The 15,000-nt window shown below is 44.2% G+C and overlaps 1 protein-coding gene across 7 annotated transcripts in view; it reads right to left on the bottom strand.

The window, feature by feature from the left end:
* The window catches only part of LOC137411513 (3',5'-cyclic-AMP phosphodiesterase 4D), a 626,580-nt gene that overhangs the window by 84,115 nt on the left and 527,465 nt on the right, over window positions 1-15,000 (bottom strand). For 2 of the 7 annotated variants that reach the window (XM_078769747.1, XM_078769742.1), the window contains exon 1: window positions 14,699-15,000. This exon is cut by the window's right edge. The exons of the other annotated variants lie outside the window; for them this stretch is intronic. The gene's annotated coding sequence lies outside the window, so the exon portion shown is untranslated. The remainder of the gene's footprint in view (window positions 1-14,698) is intronic. 7 annotated transcript variants of the gene reach the window in all.

Here is a 15,000-nt window from a genome sequence, read left to right on the forward strand (position 1 = left end):
TTTCGGCAATTATTTAAAAAACGGTTTACGGGAGACAACAGTACCGAACTGTATCAGTTTTCAGGAACAATTATTTACTTGTATTCACTTGAGTCTTTCCACGATCACTACACAACTTTGAATTATTTATTTATTTATTCATATGTAATTTACCATCTACCAACATACCACCTTTAATTATTCATAAGAATAAAGATCCCATCCTTGAAGACCGGGTAATTTCAGAACTTCAATGTCTATGGTCTTCATCTTACTATAATTCAACAAATGTCCGTCTGTCCGTCTGTTCCCAGGTACCGCAAAAACGGCTGAACCAATCGCAATGAAATTTTGGGTGGGTAAATAAATATAATATTTACCGATATGAACAGTGATGTGGCTTTTATTGAAATTCGACAAATACTGTTTAGATTTTGATGATTTGCATGTGATATGATTTAACGGATGTTTATATAAATAGTTTAAAATTTGAAAAAGCCTTCAATTCTGATATTTTGCCTTTTCATTTGGGCCTCCCAATTGAAACCCCGCCCATAGGGCCGGTACCGTTGCTAGTGCAAATAATTGGTGTATTTTATGATGATTTGTATCTTGGAGACGGCATGAAGCTGGAAGTTGTGAAAACATTTTGCTACCTAGGAGACATGTTGAATGGAGAAGGTGGTTCAGACACAGCAACAGTTGCTCGAGTGAGATGTGCATGGAAGAAGTTTCGGGAATTGAGGGGCGTGCTGATGAGGAAGGGAGTATCGTTGAAGCTGAAGGAAAAGGTGTATGCTGCATGTGTGAGAGGTGTTATGATTTATGGGAGCGAGACATGGGTAATGAACGTAGAGCAGCAACGAAGGCTGGAAAGGGTGGAAATGCGAATGGTTCGGTGGATGTGTGGAGTATCGTTGAGAGAGAGAGGAAGACAAATGATGAATTGTGAAAGATGATGGGAATAGAGCCTGTGATTGATGCTGTGAAGAGGAACAGGTTGAGATGGTTTGGTCATGTGTTGAGGAAGGAGGAAAGTGACTGGTTGAGAAGAGTGATGGAAATGAATGTAGAAGGAAGTAGAAGACGGGGAAGACCGAGAAAGACTTGGCTAAAGATGGTGGAAGAAGAAAATGCGGGCAAGGGGGTTAACAAGGAGAGATGCAGAAAATAGGCCAAAATGGAGAAGATTGTCATGGGGACCGCAAGGCTAACCCCCGCTCTAGTAGGGAAAATGGACTTTAAAATGCATGTTGTTGTTGTTGTGTTTATGATTATTTGTAATACCAATTCCTACCAGATGGCACTATATGATACACATTTACATAAAGACAATTTGCATCCTCTCCCCACCCCAAACCCAGGGGGCTATGCTTTTTTAAGCACTCAAAACCAACACGCTTAGAAGTATAACCCCCAATTTTCAACTCATTCCATCCAGCGGTTCAAGGATGCATATACGTCAAACAAACAAACACACACTTCTCAAATTATTTATAGTATACCTTTTATCATCCTTGTACCATAATTCCACATTGAATTACTTATTTATGGTATACTGGAAACATAAATAAACTAAACTTATCAAACATTATAATGTATGCATGTTCAGGTAAAAAGTAGAAAATCTGATAGTTGGCAGAATTCTGGGGTGTGCTGTATATAATTTATAAAACTGGAACGAAGATGATGGTGTGATCGCAAATTCTACTCTTCCCACCTAAAGCAAAGTTGAAAGATGGCAAAAAGTTCCACCAGAAATGACCCAATATCAAATTTTGAGTTTAAAAAAAAATCCCCGTTTTGACTGATTGTGACATTAAGTCCCGACCCCCATGGGCATGAACAAGGGGTCAAATCAAAAAAATCGTTACACATGTCATGCATCCCTCAGTTGATTCCATGGCCAAAGTTTCATCGAAATTGTGTATAAAAAACATTTTTGGAATTGCATATTTTTGGTATTTGACGTTTTTGCTCCACCTAGTGGGCAGTACAGGGCCAAATATGATACTGCTCTTACATGTTCTTGACACGCGGTGATCATGACTACCAGGTTTGCTGAATTTCTGCCCAATGGTTTATGAGGAGAGAGCTTGACGGATGGACAGAGCAGATTACAATATTGCCCCTTTTTTTTCACAAAGCGTCGGAATAAATAAATGTGTGTGTGTGTGTGTGTGTGTGTGTGTGTGTGTGTGTGTGTGTGTGTGTGTGTGTATGTATGTATGTGTGTGTGTGTGCGACTGTGCGTCCCTCCTAAAGCACTCAAATCCTTCCTAAAGCACTACTCAAAGCCTTTAAAACCTATCCTTATGAAGTGGGACACACACACACACACACACACACACACACACACACACACACACACACACACACACACACACACACACACACACCTTAAAGGGGAACCCAAATGCTCAGACTACCTCAACACTAATCTATCCCTTGATACCCTACAAAATAGACATGATGTGTCTTTTTCTGATTTACGATTTATAAAGTGGGTAATTTTGCAATTAATGGTCGAAATCTTCTTCACGATTAGCCATGACATCGTACCATGAAGACGAGCGCCACTTCCATATTGTGTATGTGTATCATCGCAATACGATTCAACTCAAACAGTGAATAATTTCCGAATTTCTATAAACATGCTGGATGAATGGTGGTCAATACAAATCGAGATGGTTTCATGCTACACCAATGGCCGAAAGATCCGAGGGTTGCCAGAAATTGGACGAGGTTTGTCTGACATACCCGAGTGTGGATCGGGCCTACAAAATATTCGTTTTTGTGCTCGGAATATTTTAGAGAGCACTATTATGAAACAACAGATATTGCTAGATATTGTAGTTATCCACTAGGATTGAGAAAGGATGCCATCCCCAAAGAAACAACCATCTCACGAATCTGTAAGACGATGTCTGTCAATCTACCAACATATGGACACGGGCGATTTTAGTGGTGAATCGAACACCTGTGTTGGTCTGCCTTGGACCAATCTCATCTTGCTACATGTGCTGGCTAACATCGCCGCCACCATGCTCACCACATCTGAAGAGCTCAAAAACCCTAGTTAACAATACCCATGACAACCCACACAGTCCTCCACCATCCCCCTCACAATCCCCCATCAACCATCACAACCACAACCATCGCCCACCCAATACCCACCACCACCACACACAAGCATTCCGGACAAACTTAATCTTGAAATTGATTTTCATTTTGAAGGAGAGGAGATGTAATGCAATGCTGTTCCTGTTCCGTGATTTGTGAAATAAAATATATGCTCTCGCGTCTCGAGCGGGATCGCTTGAGATCGCCCAAGAGAACACCACAGTGAAGGCGTGACGAATAAGGCAGTTATCTTACACCACCCCACACCCTCCCCCCCCCCCCCATCACCTCCACAATACCCACCACCTACCCACACCCTTCCCCCCTACCCTCGCCCCCCCTCCAATCCCCCATCAACCGTATGACTGGGTGGTGTCGGTGTGGAGTTCGTTCCGCATTTCTTCTCAAATTAAATACAACTGATTTTATTTTAATTCAATACAAAATCCTTGATAAACCAGTCAATTGAAAGGAAAAACAAACCTACCAATCTAAAGTGAACATTCTACAAACCTACCAATCTATAGTGAATATATGACCGGTGTTTTCATCTGCGATACCAACACCGCCATCTTTCCGAACACCATCTTCATCTGATTTGCTCGCTCAAAGTTCGAAACGATTCGGATCTACAATATCCGCAAAAGCATTTCCATCACTAATTTTGTCTTCAATAGTTTCTTCTAAATTCCACTGATCAGTTTCAGCATACTCAAAACCTTCAGAGTTGCTAATGACGGAGGAATCAGTATCGGAATCCAATCTCGGAATGCACTGCTTCCCTATGCAAACTGCCATTTGGATCAAGGTGAGAGCATGGTGTGACGGCACTGGCGAAATCGAAAATCGACACTCTCGGACTATTTTTCGACATTTTCTGATTGGCAAAAAAATTTTTAAACTACACTTAAAATTAGGCAGTGATTAATGATTTTCAATGGTTTTCAGAAAAAAAATAATTGTGTTTGGGTTCCCCTTTAATTGGTATGCGGTATAAAAACCACCTTTAGAGGCCATTTTTCCCCGCAAAGCGGGGGTTGGCCTTTTTCGGGAACCATGGTTGTTGTTGTTTTTTGGTCACCTTTTTTGAAGCAATGTTTTACGGCCGGATGCCCTTCCTGACGCCAGCCCTTTTTGCCGCCTTTAACGACAAACAGGGAATTACCAGTGAACTGGTACTCAATTAGCTGACCTCGGAAGGATGACAGGCTGAGTCAACCCCCCTGGCGTTAATTCAGCGATCGACCGGGATTCGAACCCAGGATCCTAGGATCCTAAGCCGGCACCCTAGCCGCTAGCCCAACACCAGGGTGACCATGCGGTATGGTAACCATAAACCCCTGTGCTACACCAGCACTTTCTGCAAGGGTCCTTATCAACAAGGGGTGCCTGCCACACATCCACTCTATTTAGGTACCCATTAAACAGTCAATGAGATCGCCAAATTGTTACTGGGAAGAATGATATCAAAATTAAACACACATTTAGGCTCATTTGCATTCTGTAAAAAAAGAAACACCCACTGCATTAAGCAGTGTCAGATGCTACACCATCAGTCAACCTGCATAGGCCGTAAAAGCCTTCTATTAGTAACTGAGCAGGAGCATATTCATACAGTGCATGGATACATACATACATACATACATACATCTATATAATAATAGCGTAAGGACTCGACTTTGTTATCCCTTTTACGCCGCGCCCAGTGACCCGATGCCCACGGCACTAATGGATTTACGATCTACGAACCGCGCTCTTTGTTTATCACGTACAGCCATACTCGAAAAATCTGAATTAGCCGACGCTGGGGCCCAAAAGCATCCGATTAACTGCCGATACGACGCCATCTTACGACGCCATCGTATTGGCGTCTGCTGGGCGAAGGCGAAGCAAGCCGTCCGCTGATTGGACAGGCGAAGGCGAAAGCAAGCCGTCCACTAAGTGGACAATCCAGAGCATGCATTTGTGCCGGTGTCGGCGATCGTTGTTCATATACGCACTCTTCATTCTCATCTTTCTTCCTAACTCTTACTCGGACAAGCAAATCCCCTATGCCATCCATAATAGTACACTCTATCCATACACCACATCCTCCCTTCCGTGGATGTTTCACGGGTTTCGGCTAGTATATATATATTTCTGTTGAACATGAGGCCTCGCCAGCCTGTTTGTAAAAGACTTGGGCTGAAAACTCCCCACGTCTGACCGAACAAGAATCATTGAATAACGAGTAATAGACACACACACACATAAGCACACACACATGCATTGCCCAGCTTGAGAAATTTCCGTTCACGCGCCTAAACAACGATGCCATCCTGTCGGATAACTGGGAGGTCAGACGAAGGCAGAAGATTTGAACCTTCCAGCTTCAAACAGTTAAGTACCTGTGCCATACATATACATGTTGCTTTCGCAAAATTTACATGTACTGTGGCTACGCCATTTTGTGTTGTGGTGTGCTTGGTAGCTTGGTGTTCGCTCAGTAGTTAAGGTGGCTGGCTTAAGATCTTAAGGTCCTGAGTTGTCAATCCGTTGAATTAACACCAGGTGGGTCTACTCAGCCTGTCATTTTTCCGACGTCATATTAAATGAGTACCAGCTTACTGGGAAGAATGAGGCTACGTTGGAGTGGCGACTAATCCATGATTGTGCCCCCTAGCCAAGGAAAAACTGCCTCAGCAGCCCGATGTCTGAAGACGCCAAATGAGTGGATTTATTCTTTTTCTTCTTCTGTGAATGAATATGAATGAATGATCGTTTTAAGGCCATTTTTCCCCACTAGAGCGGGGGTTAGCCTTGCGGTCCCCATGATAATCATGGTTCCCTGTTTGAGGCAATGTTTTTATGGCCAGATGCCCTTCCTGACACCAACCCTTAGTCGCCTCTTACGATGCGCAGGGATACGGTGTACCTATTCTAAATCTGGGTACACACCGGGATCATTCATCCCAGCAAGCTGGTACTCAATTTGCCGACCTCGGGAGGATGACAGGCTGAGTCAACCCCCCTGGCGTTAATTCAGCGATCGACCGGGATTCGAACCCAGGATCCTAGGATCCCAAGCCGGCACCCGAACCGCTAAGCCAACACCAGGCTTCTTCTGTGCACGTGGTTAAACAATAATGCAAATGCATTTTAACTTATAAAGCTAAAAAAAAACTACCAAACATCTCTGTGTCTTGCTGCTTGGTACAATAATTGTCAGGACACAATTAGTCCAATAATCAGGCACTGATAGACAACCTAGGCAAATAAACGATCACGTCTACCTGTGTGAAACGACCCTGCTCCTACTCTTATAAGAACATCTCATGTTAAAGTAGCCCGAGCCCAATACACTTTCCATTGTTAGTTCTCGCTATTACATTCTGAGCTATGCCTGCTGAATGTTGTCATTCAATAACGCCATGGCTTAAAACCCCTGGGGGAGAAAGAGGAGAGTGTTGCTCATCAGTGAAGGTGTGTTTCATGACGAGGTAAACGCGCAAGTTACATTCTCAGATGGCAGTGCAAAATGAAAGGGTTTCAATGTTGAGTCTGTTTTACTTTTCCATCAACAACAACAACAACAACAGAAGCAGTAGTTTAAGGCTATTTCCCCCTTTTTCAGGGGGTTCAGTCAATGATGGAATTCCTCCAAACTGATATATCCATTACGTCAGTTTCGTGCAAAAACCCAACCAAACATTCCACATCTCTTGACATTTCCCTTTTACGTTTCCTTCGCCTCAAAAAAATTACATTGCTTTATACTGATATAAAGGCTGTGTTACCAGGTTATGAAAATATATACTTTTGGGCAGGAAATTTTCATTAAAATAACAACTAGAACGGAACTCGGTTGAGCGCATACCTCCGCCAGGCTGAACAGTTTACGTTTTGTATCCCACCGATAGACCGGATCTGGATCCGGACCTGAACCAAATTCTAATCGCTTGATCTTGTCACCTAACCAACGCATCCACCAGGTTTTGTCATAATCCATCCACAACTTTTTGAAATATGATCCTATATAGCACATATATCATTTTGGCCCCATTTCTCAATGGTGAAGAATCACTTATACAAATTAAATAATTCTCATATCCGAATCAATATTCAGATCTTCACCAAAAATGAATGAATTAGTCCTTGTGACATCTCAACTTTTTGAGACATTGTGCAATCCCTCGTTTTTAGCCGTATCTCTCAAAGGTGAAGAATCACAAAAAAATTGTAGTATCCAATGTGGATCTTCACCAAAATCTCATCATTTCGTCATTGTCACACACCCAGCCTGTCCATCAAATTTCTTTTGAATCCATCCACAACTTCTTGAGATATCCTGTTCACAGACAGACAGATAAACAAAAAGAATGACAGACAGGGGTGAAAACATAACCTCCATCCACCTTTGGTTGCGGAGGTAAATAGTGAAGTGAAGGAGTGAAGGAGAGGTGTGAAGTCAGTGGTGCACAATTGCAAACCACCATGCTTTCCACCTACAGCAAAGTTGAAAGATGGCAAAAAGTTCCACAAGGAATGACTCGATATCAAATTTTGAGTTAAAATATTTTTTCCTGTTTGACACTGTGATCCGAAGGCTTTATCTTTCAATTAATTAATGATTATTAAAGAGAAGAATTAGGGCTGTGAGCTCATCCAAAGGGCGATTGTCATAATGCCCATGCAGACACTGATAGCCTAGGCATGAACCCTGGGTAAAATAAAAATCGTTACATATGTCATGCGCCCCCAATGTTGATTGCATATACAGTTTCCTTATAAAATGTTGAAAAAAAACCTACCCATAATTGCATTTTCTTGATATTTGACATTTCAACCCCCACGCCAGAAAAGAGGGCCAAAAATGATACTGCTCTTTCAACTGTGTGGTGATCATAGCCATGTGGTGATCATATCTACCAGGTATAGTGAATTTCTGCTCAACCATTGAGTATATAACATGATGGGCAGACAGACAGACGGACGAATGAAAAATCACTCATAGAGCAACACTTGGCAAAACAGAACAAAGTAGAATGGCACTCAGTAGAGCATGCCTGCTTTTGACCTCAAAAATAATTAGTGGTTGAATTCAGTGACCTGACATGCAGGATCGGATGAAAATTGACAATTTTAGAATTTTTAGCTATGTTGACCTTTTGGCCAATGTTGACCTCAAAAATAGTTGGTGGTTGGTTTCAGTAAGCTCATATGCAAATCCTATTCAGATTTCAAGTCAATCGGATGAAAATTGAGGATTTAAGAAACTAGTACACCCGCTCACTAAGGGAGAGGGATAAAAAGGGTCATTCCTCTTTGGGGTATGTAAATTACAGTCGATCTATGGTCGGATCTCAAGAACATTGGGTGTGAGTTCATTTACCAAGTTTCTTGTGGAGAGATCGCCAAGTGGTTTAAGCATCCGAGCAAGCACTCCATTCAAAACCATTGATAAGGAACGGTGGGCTTGGCAAGCGGTAGCTAGCTGCTTGGTAAAGGAGCACAACCCGAGCTTCTCCCTTTCAGTATCGTATCAAACAGCAGGAGTGAGTTTCAAAATTTCGCTACGAAAAATGCCACGGTCGCGGCAGAAAGGGCCATGTTATTCACCCAACATTTGTGGGTTATATAGAGTGCAGTAGAACTTCGCTCAGTTCTGTAAGTAAACCTTACTTCATGGATGTTGGGATTCCTCCAAATTTCTTCATTTAGTGTTATAAAGAGCATTAGTGACTGTTTAAAAAGCATCCGTGTTTGTGGTTTATAATATTTTTTTTTTCTTTTTTTTCTTCTTGTATACAGGATCAAGGCTCGTGAAAGAGCTGAAAGAGCTACGTCCTGTAGAAGCCGTTGCTCCCACGGAAACGCCACTATAACTACTAGTGAGATACCCGTGCTATGCACGGGTGGGAGGCCAGAGGCAAACAGGCAATGCAGATATGGCGAATGCTAAAGTATGAAACCAATAAATTCCACATTCCTGTAGCACCTTCAGTCGCACGTCAGACATGGACAGCAAGTTTGTGAAGGACTTCCATGAAAAACGTACCCGTTCGCAAACAAACGGGTACGTTCACATATAGAAACATCGATCGTGGGTCCGTGGCGAATCTGCATATGGCGATCCGCGAAGTTGACGTTCAGAAAGTAGAAACCATCATGGCATGTTGTCATTTACTTGAACTCGATATCTCTTTTTTCATTCCAAACAACATAACTCCAATCACAAATTAATCACAAAATAAACTTTTAACAACATTGTTAATGTTTCCTTCATTGTAAAAACTACCAAGTCAACAGTTAAAAGGATTTTGAGCCGATAGGTGTTACGGCCTTGGCAAGATTGATGGAGACAGCGATCTGTTAGCGTATACACCGCCCAAATAGTTATGTGGAATTCTCTCATGTGGAGATTAAACTCCCATCGTTTGAACTTTGGCCGAGGTCATTATTTACTTTTAATGATGTTTATATAAGAATCAGAAAGAAGATAATTGGTTTTGCGTCGTCCTTTCCGCATATCTCGTGAGATTGTGAGTTGGAGAGACGACCTTGATGGCGGGGAGGGGGTTGGCATTCTCTCAAGCAGGGATTCCACCCATGTCCTTATAAAAGGTCTTTGTCCGAGGTCACCAAGTCCGATAGGTGCAGCCAATCGGTGCAGCTGTGCTGTAGGTGCAGCCATTTGTGCGGCACCCGGGAAAATAACGTTATACGGGAGTCCAAAGCTGAAAATGCCGGAGGCCAAAGCTGAAATTGGAAAAACAATATAGTATATCCTATTTTACTCCAGGAGATCCCAGGATTACCCACACAAAATATTGTTGCGATCGGTTCAGCCGTTTTTGTGGTACCTTCGAACGGACGGACAGACAGACAGACATTTGGTGAATTCTAGTAAGATAAGCTATTTATACAGGTTACCACTGCAGGAAAAACGCTGTGGGGAAGTGGGACATTATTAGTATTAATATTGTTTTGTAATAACATTAACAATACGCGATTATCATAAATTTTGTTATTGAAAGCGTCTTTGGAAAAACGCCACGATAAATCTTCTTCTTTGGACAAACACCACGATAAAGCCAATTTAACATTGATATACACCTCAACACGCAACGCCATTCACGGCAATGGTGGGGAAAACCCGCTCGGGGGAGAAACCCTCTCGCGGAGGCGGGCAAATGAATGCGCTACAACCTTCATTATGTAACCCTTCATCATCCTGTCAAGTTTGGTTGAGATTGGATAAGTAACGACGGAATGTATTGGCGTCAAAAATTCATCAGACAGACACGAAATGGCGTATATAATTTGAAAAAAGCGGTTGACCTGAAACCTATGTTGACCTTTTGGCCAATGTTGATCTCAAAAATAGTTGGTGGTTGAATTCAGTTTGCCAAGATGAAAATCCTATTCAAATTTCAGGTCAATCGGATGAAAATTGAGGATTTTAGAAATTTGAAATGGTTGTTGACCTTTGGCCTATGTTGACCTTTTGGCCAATGCTGATCTCAAAAATAGTTGGTGGTTGAATTCAGTTAGCCGATATGAAAATCTTATTCAAAAAATCCGGCCGTGCAACCTTTTTCGATTCAATTTTGAGCAATTTAAAAAGTGATTTTCTGCTCTGCCCTGAGACATTTTGACCGAATTATCCATCAGTCTTGTTTTCATAATAAAGGTTTGTTGAAAAATTGATAACAAAATCTCAAATGGTAAAAAAGGTTATGGCCTGGAGAGACAGACGGACAGACAAGCAATTGCAAAACTCCGCCGCCATGCGGGTGGACCGCAAATAATCATATCATATAGTTTCAGTTCAGGGTGTCAAACAAACATGGAGGATAGGATGGGGGAAGAGGGGAGCGGTGTGGACCCCCCCCCCCCATAAATGCTACAGAAACTCTGCAAGGATGCAAGTCCTTTTCGACGTTGCTGGCAACCAATGTCACGCATGTTTCCCAGCGGTGGGCGAGTTTAATGATGCCATCGAAAGGGAAGCAACATTTATGGCTCTGAAACTTTTTTTTTAAAGGGGAAAAAACTTTTTGTAAAGCTAAAAAACCGTTTTGATCCTCCTCATTTGCCAATGGATCATCGAGTACTCCGACGGATGCAAGACAGCTCCGCAGAGAAGGCTCAGCGTTCCCAAGGCCTCACACACGGATTTGGATAACAGTCAAATCAACATTCGATACAGTGTGATCAAATGAATTGCCAGCTATAATACTGCGAGTCTTTGAAATACAAATACACACTCGGGTCATTATTTGTTCCAGAGATGCAAACTCAGTCCAGCAGAGCATATGGTGTCCAGTGGTTGGAGACCAAAACAGGTAGATCGTCACCAATCAAAGATAGCTGGGGCTGTTCACAGACACCTATCCTGATGAGATTGTCAATATCAAAATAAAAGCAAAACGAGCAGCAAAAGCGATCTCATTGCCAACAACTGACAGGGTACAACTATCGGGGACGCCTCTTCACGGTGGTTGTACCCCCCCCCCCCCCCCCCAACGCGTCAGGGGCCAAATCTTCCCCATTCTTCCCTGCTGCCCGGATTTGTCAGGGCAGCGTGGTCACGGTCAGAGTGCCGATCGGTCCCCATGGACCGGCCCTTTCCCTCTTGTCTCTCTCTCTTTTTCTCTCCCTCTCTAACTCTGTCGTGGCCCTAACTTCATGAAAGCGGGAGGGAAGGTACACCATCCTGGATGTGTGGGATCTCTGGGTCGCTCCTGCGAGATCGATCGGCCGTCTCAGTGCTGAGGGCTTCTCCCGAGAACTGTCCGGGACTATAGAACAACAACAACTGACAAGGTGGACTTGACTGCCTTTCCATGGTTCTAAGAACCTTCCATACACATCATACACATCATCATCATATAGATCATATTATCTCTGCCAATAAATGTACTCCACACATTGAATGCTTACACCATGAAGTCCTGATGAACAGGCCAATCAGGCCACACTGGCATAAGGCCGGAAATCAGAACCTTTCCCACGCTAAAGGCTGCTTTAAAAAGTAATAAAAAAACAAATCCCAAAATAACAAACCCATACAAGGAAAAATGCTGTGCTCAGTCTCAGGTCATCATACACCACACCAAACACAATGGAGGGGGGAGGAGAGGGGTGAAGCAATTGGGGGAAATGAGAGGGGAGAAGCAATTGGGGGAGACGAGAAAGAAAGCCAAAATGAGAAAAGAAAGGGGAAGCAATTAGTGTGGAGGAGAAGGGGAAGGAAAAACAATTGGAATAGATGAGAGGAGGAGAGAAGCAATTAGGGGAGAGGGAAAACATTTGGGGGGAAAGGGAGAGAATGAAACAAAATATGTGAATATAACAGGTGCCGGGAAGCCATTGGAGGAGATGAGAGGGGATGCGAAGTAATTGGGGAGAGAGCAGGAAGGGAGAAGTAATTGAGAGCAGGGGGGATGAGCAGAGCAAATGGGGGAGAATTATTGTGGCAGATTATAGGGGGCTCAATTGAAGAAGAAGAAGAGGAGGAGATAAGTTAGAGGAAGGGAATAAGGGAGAATAAATTATGAAAGCTTTTGGAAGAAAGGAGGCAGAGCAATTTGAAGAGAGTGGGGTTTGGAAGAGAAGAGTGGGGGGGGGGGGGGTGAGGGGGGAATTTGGTAGAGAGAGGAGGGGAGTAACTTTGGGAAAGAGGGAGGGAGGAAATTTGGGAGAGAATGGGAGGAGCAATTTGCAGAGAGAAAGGGGAGAAATTGGGGGGGGAGAAAGGGGATCAACTTGGGGAGAGAAAGGGGAGCAATTTGGGGAGACAAAAGGGGGGAAATTAGGGGAGGGAATGGGGAGAGCAATTGGAGGAGGAAATGGGGAGAGCAATTTGAGGAACGAATGGGGAGAGCAGTTTGAGGAAGGAAATGGGGAGCACAATTGGGGGAGGAAATGGGGAGAGCAATTGGAAGAGGGGATCAGGAGAGCAATTGGATGAAAGAATAGAGATAGCAATTGGGGGAGGGAATGGGGCGAGCAATTGGGGGAGGGAATGGGGAGAGCAATTGGGGGAGGGAATGGGGAGAGCAGTTGGGGGAGTGAATGAGGAGAGCAATTGGGGGAGGGAATGAGAGAGCAATTGAGAGAGGGAATGGGAAGAGCAATTGGAGGAGGTAATGGGGAGAGCAATTGGGGGAAGGAATGGGGAGAGCAATTGGGGGAAAGAATGGAGATAGCAATTGGGGGAGGGAAATGGGGAGAGCAATTGGAGGAGGGAATGGGGAGAGCAATTGGAGGAGGGAATGGGGAGAGCAATTGGAGGAGGGAATGGCTAGATCAATTGGCAGAAAGAATGGGGATAACAATTAGGGGAGGGAAATGGGGAGAGCACTTGGAGGAGGGAATGGGGAGAGTAATTGGAGGAGGAAATTGGGAGAGCAATTAGGCGAGCAATTAGGGGAGCAATTCGAGGAAGCAATGGGGAGAGCAATTGGGGGATGGAATGGGGAGAGCAATTGGAGGAGGGAATGGGGAGATCAATTGGCAGAAAGAATGGGGATAACAATTAGGGGAGGGAAATGGGGAGAGCACTTGGAGGAGGGAATGGGGCGAGTAATTGGAGGGAATTGGGAAAGCAATTAGGGGAGGGAAATGGGGAGAGCACTTGGAGGAGGGAATGGGGAGAGCAATTGGGGGAGCAATTCGAGGATGCAATGGGAAGAGCAATTGGAGGGAATGGGGAGAGCAATTAGGGGAGGGAAATGGGGAGAGCACTTGGAGGAGGGAATGGGGAGAGCAATTGGGGGAGCAATTCGAGGATGCAATGGGAAGAGCAATTGGAGGGAATTGGGAAAGTAATTAGGGGAGGGAAATGGGGAGAGCACTTGGAGGAGGGAATGGGGAGAGCAATTGGGGGAGCAATTCGAGGATGCAATGGGAAGAGCAATTGGAGGGAATGGGGAGAGCAATTAGGGGAGGGAAATGGGGAGAGCACTTGGAGGAGGGAATGGGGAGAGCAATTGGGGGAGCAATTCGAGGATGCAATGGGAAGAGCAATTGGAGGGAATTGGGAAAGCAATTAGGGGAGGGAAATGGGGAGAGCACTTGGAGGAGGGAATGGGGAGAGCAATTGGGGGAGCAATTCGAGGATGCAATGGGAAGAGCAATTGGAGGGAATGGGGAGAGCAATTGGAGGAGGGAATGGGGAGAGTAATTGGAGGGAATGGGGAGAGCAATTGGAGGAGGGAATGGGGAGAGTAATTGAAGGAGGGAATTGGGAGAGCAATTGGAGGAGGGAAGGGGGAGGAGAAATGGGGTAAGGGAAATTGGGAGGGAAATTTGGGCGATTGGAGAGAGATGGGGTGAGAGAAGGAGGTGAAATTGAAAACAGGAGGTGAGGAAGGCAATGTTAGAAGATGAGAGGAAAAATTAGAAGGGGGAAAGAGAGGGTATGTTTGAAGAGGAAGAAGATGCCATTACAGCATACTTCGGAGGCTTGGGATGAATTACAAATACCGTCGTAAAAAGAGGGGCAAATCCTTATAGTATCGACATATGACAAGGGGATTGGTATAACTGCAGGATCGTAACCTTGTTACCCCAACCAGGCCAAACAACCCCAAAAAGATAACGAGAGCACGCAGGTAAGAGGATGAAGTTAACCTGGACAAAAGAATGAAGCTTGCACTGCGAATGGGCGCAATTCGTACGAGGATGAGAACCAAGACCCACCATATCCAGGAATGCCGGCGATACGGCAGACTGTTAAGATCCATCATCATCTTCATGGCAGCCAACCCATGGTGCTGTCTCTCTGCCATGAATGCAATTCCTCCACGCGTCCCGACCCCATCTCTACTCTGCACTGAACACCGATCACGGTGCCCTTTTTCCCTGTGAGTGTGAGCCCTCCGACTTACCCCTCCCGTCCCTTCCTCTCGC

Source organism: Myxine glutinosa, chromosome 1, assembly GCF_964187855.1.
Source record: "Myxine glutinosa chromosome 1, kmMyxGlut1.1, whole genome shotgun sequence".
In the NCBI taxonomy this organism is placed as follows: domain Eukaryota; kingdom Metazoa; phylum Chordata; class Myxini; order Myxiniformes; family Myxinidae; genus Myxine; species Myxine glutinosa.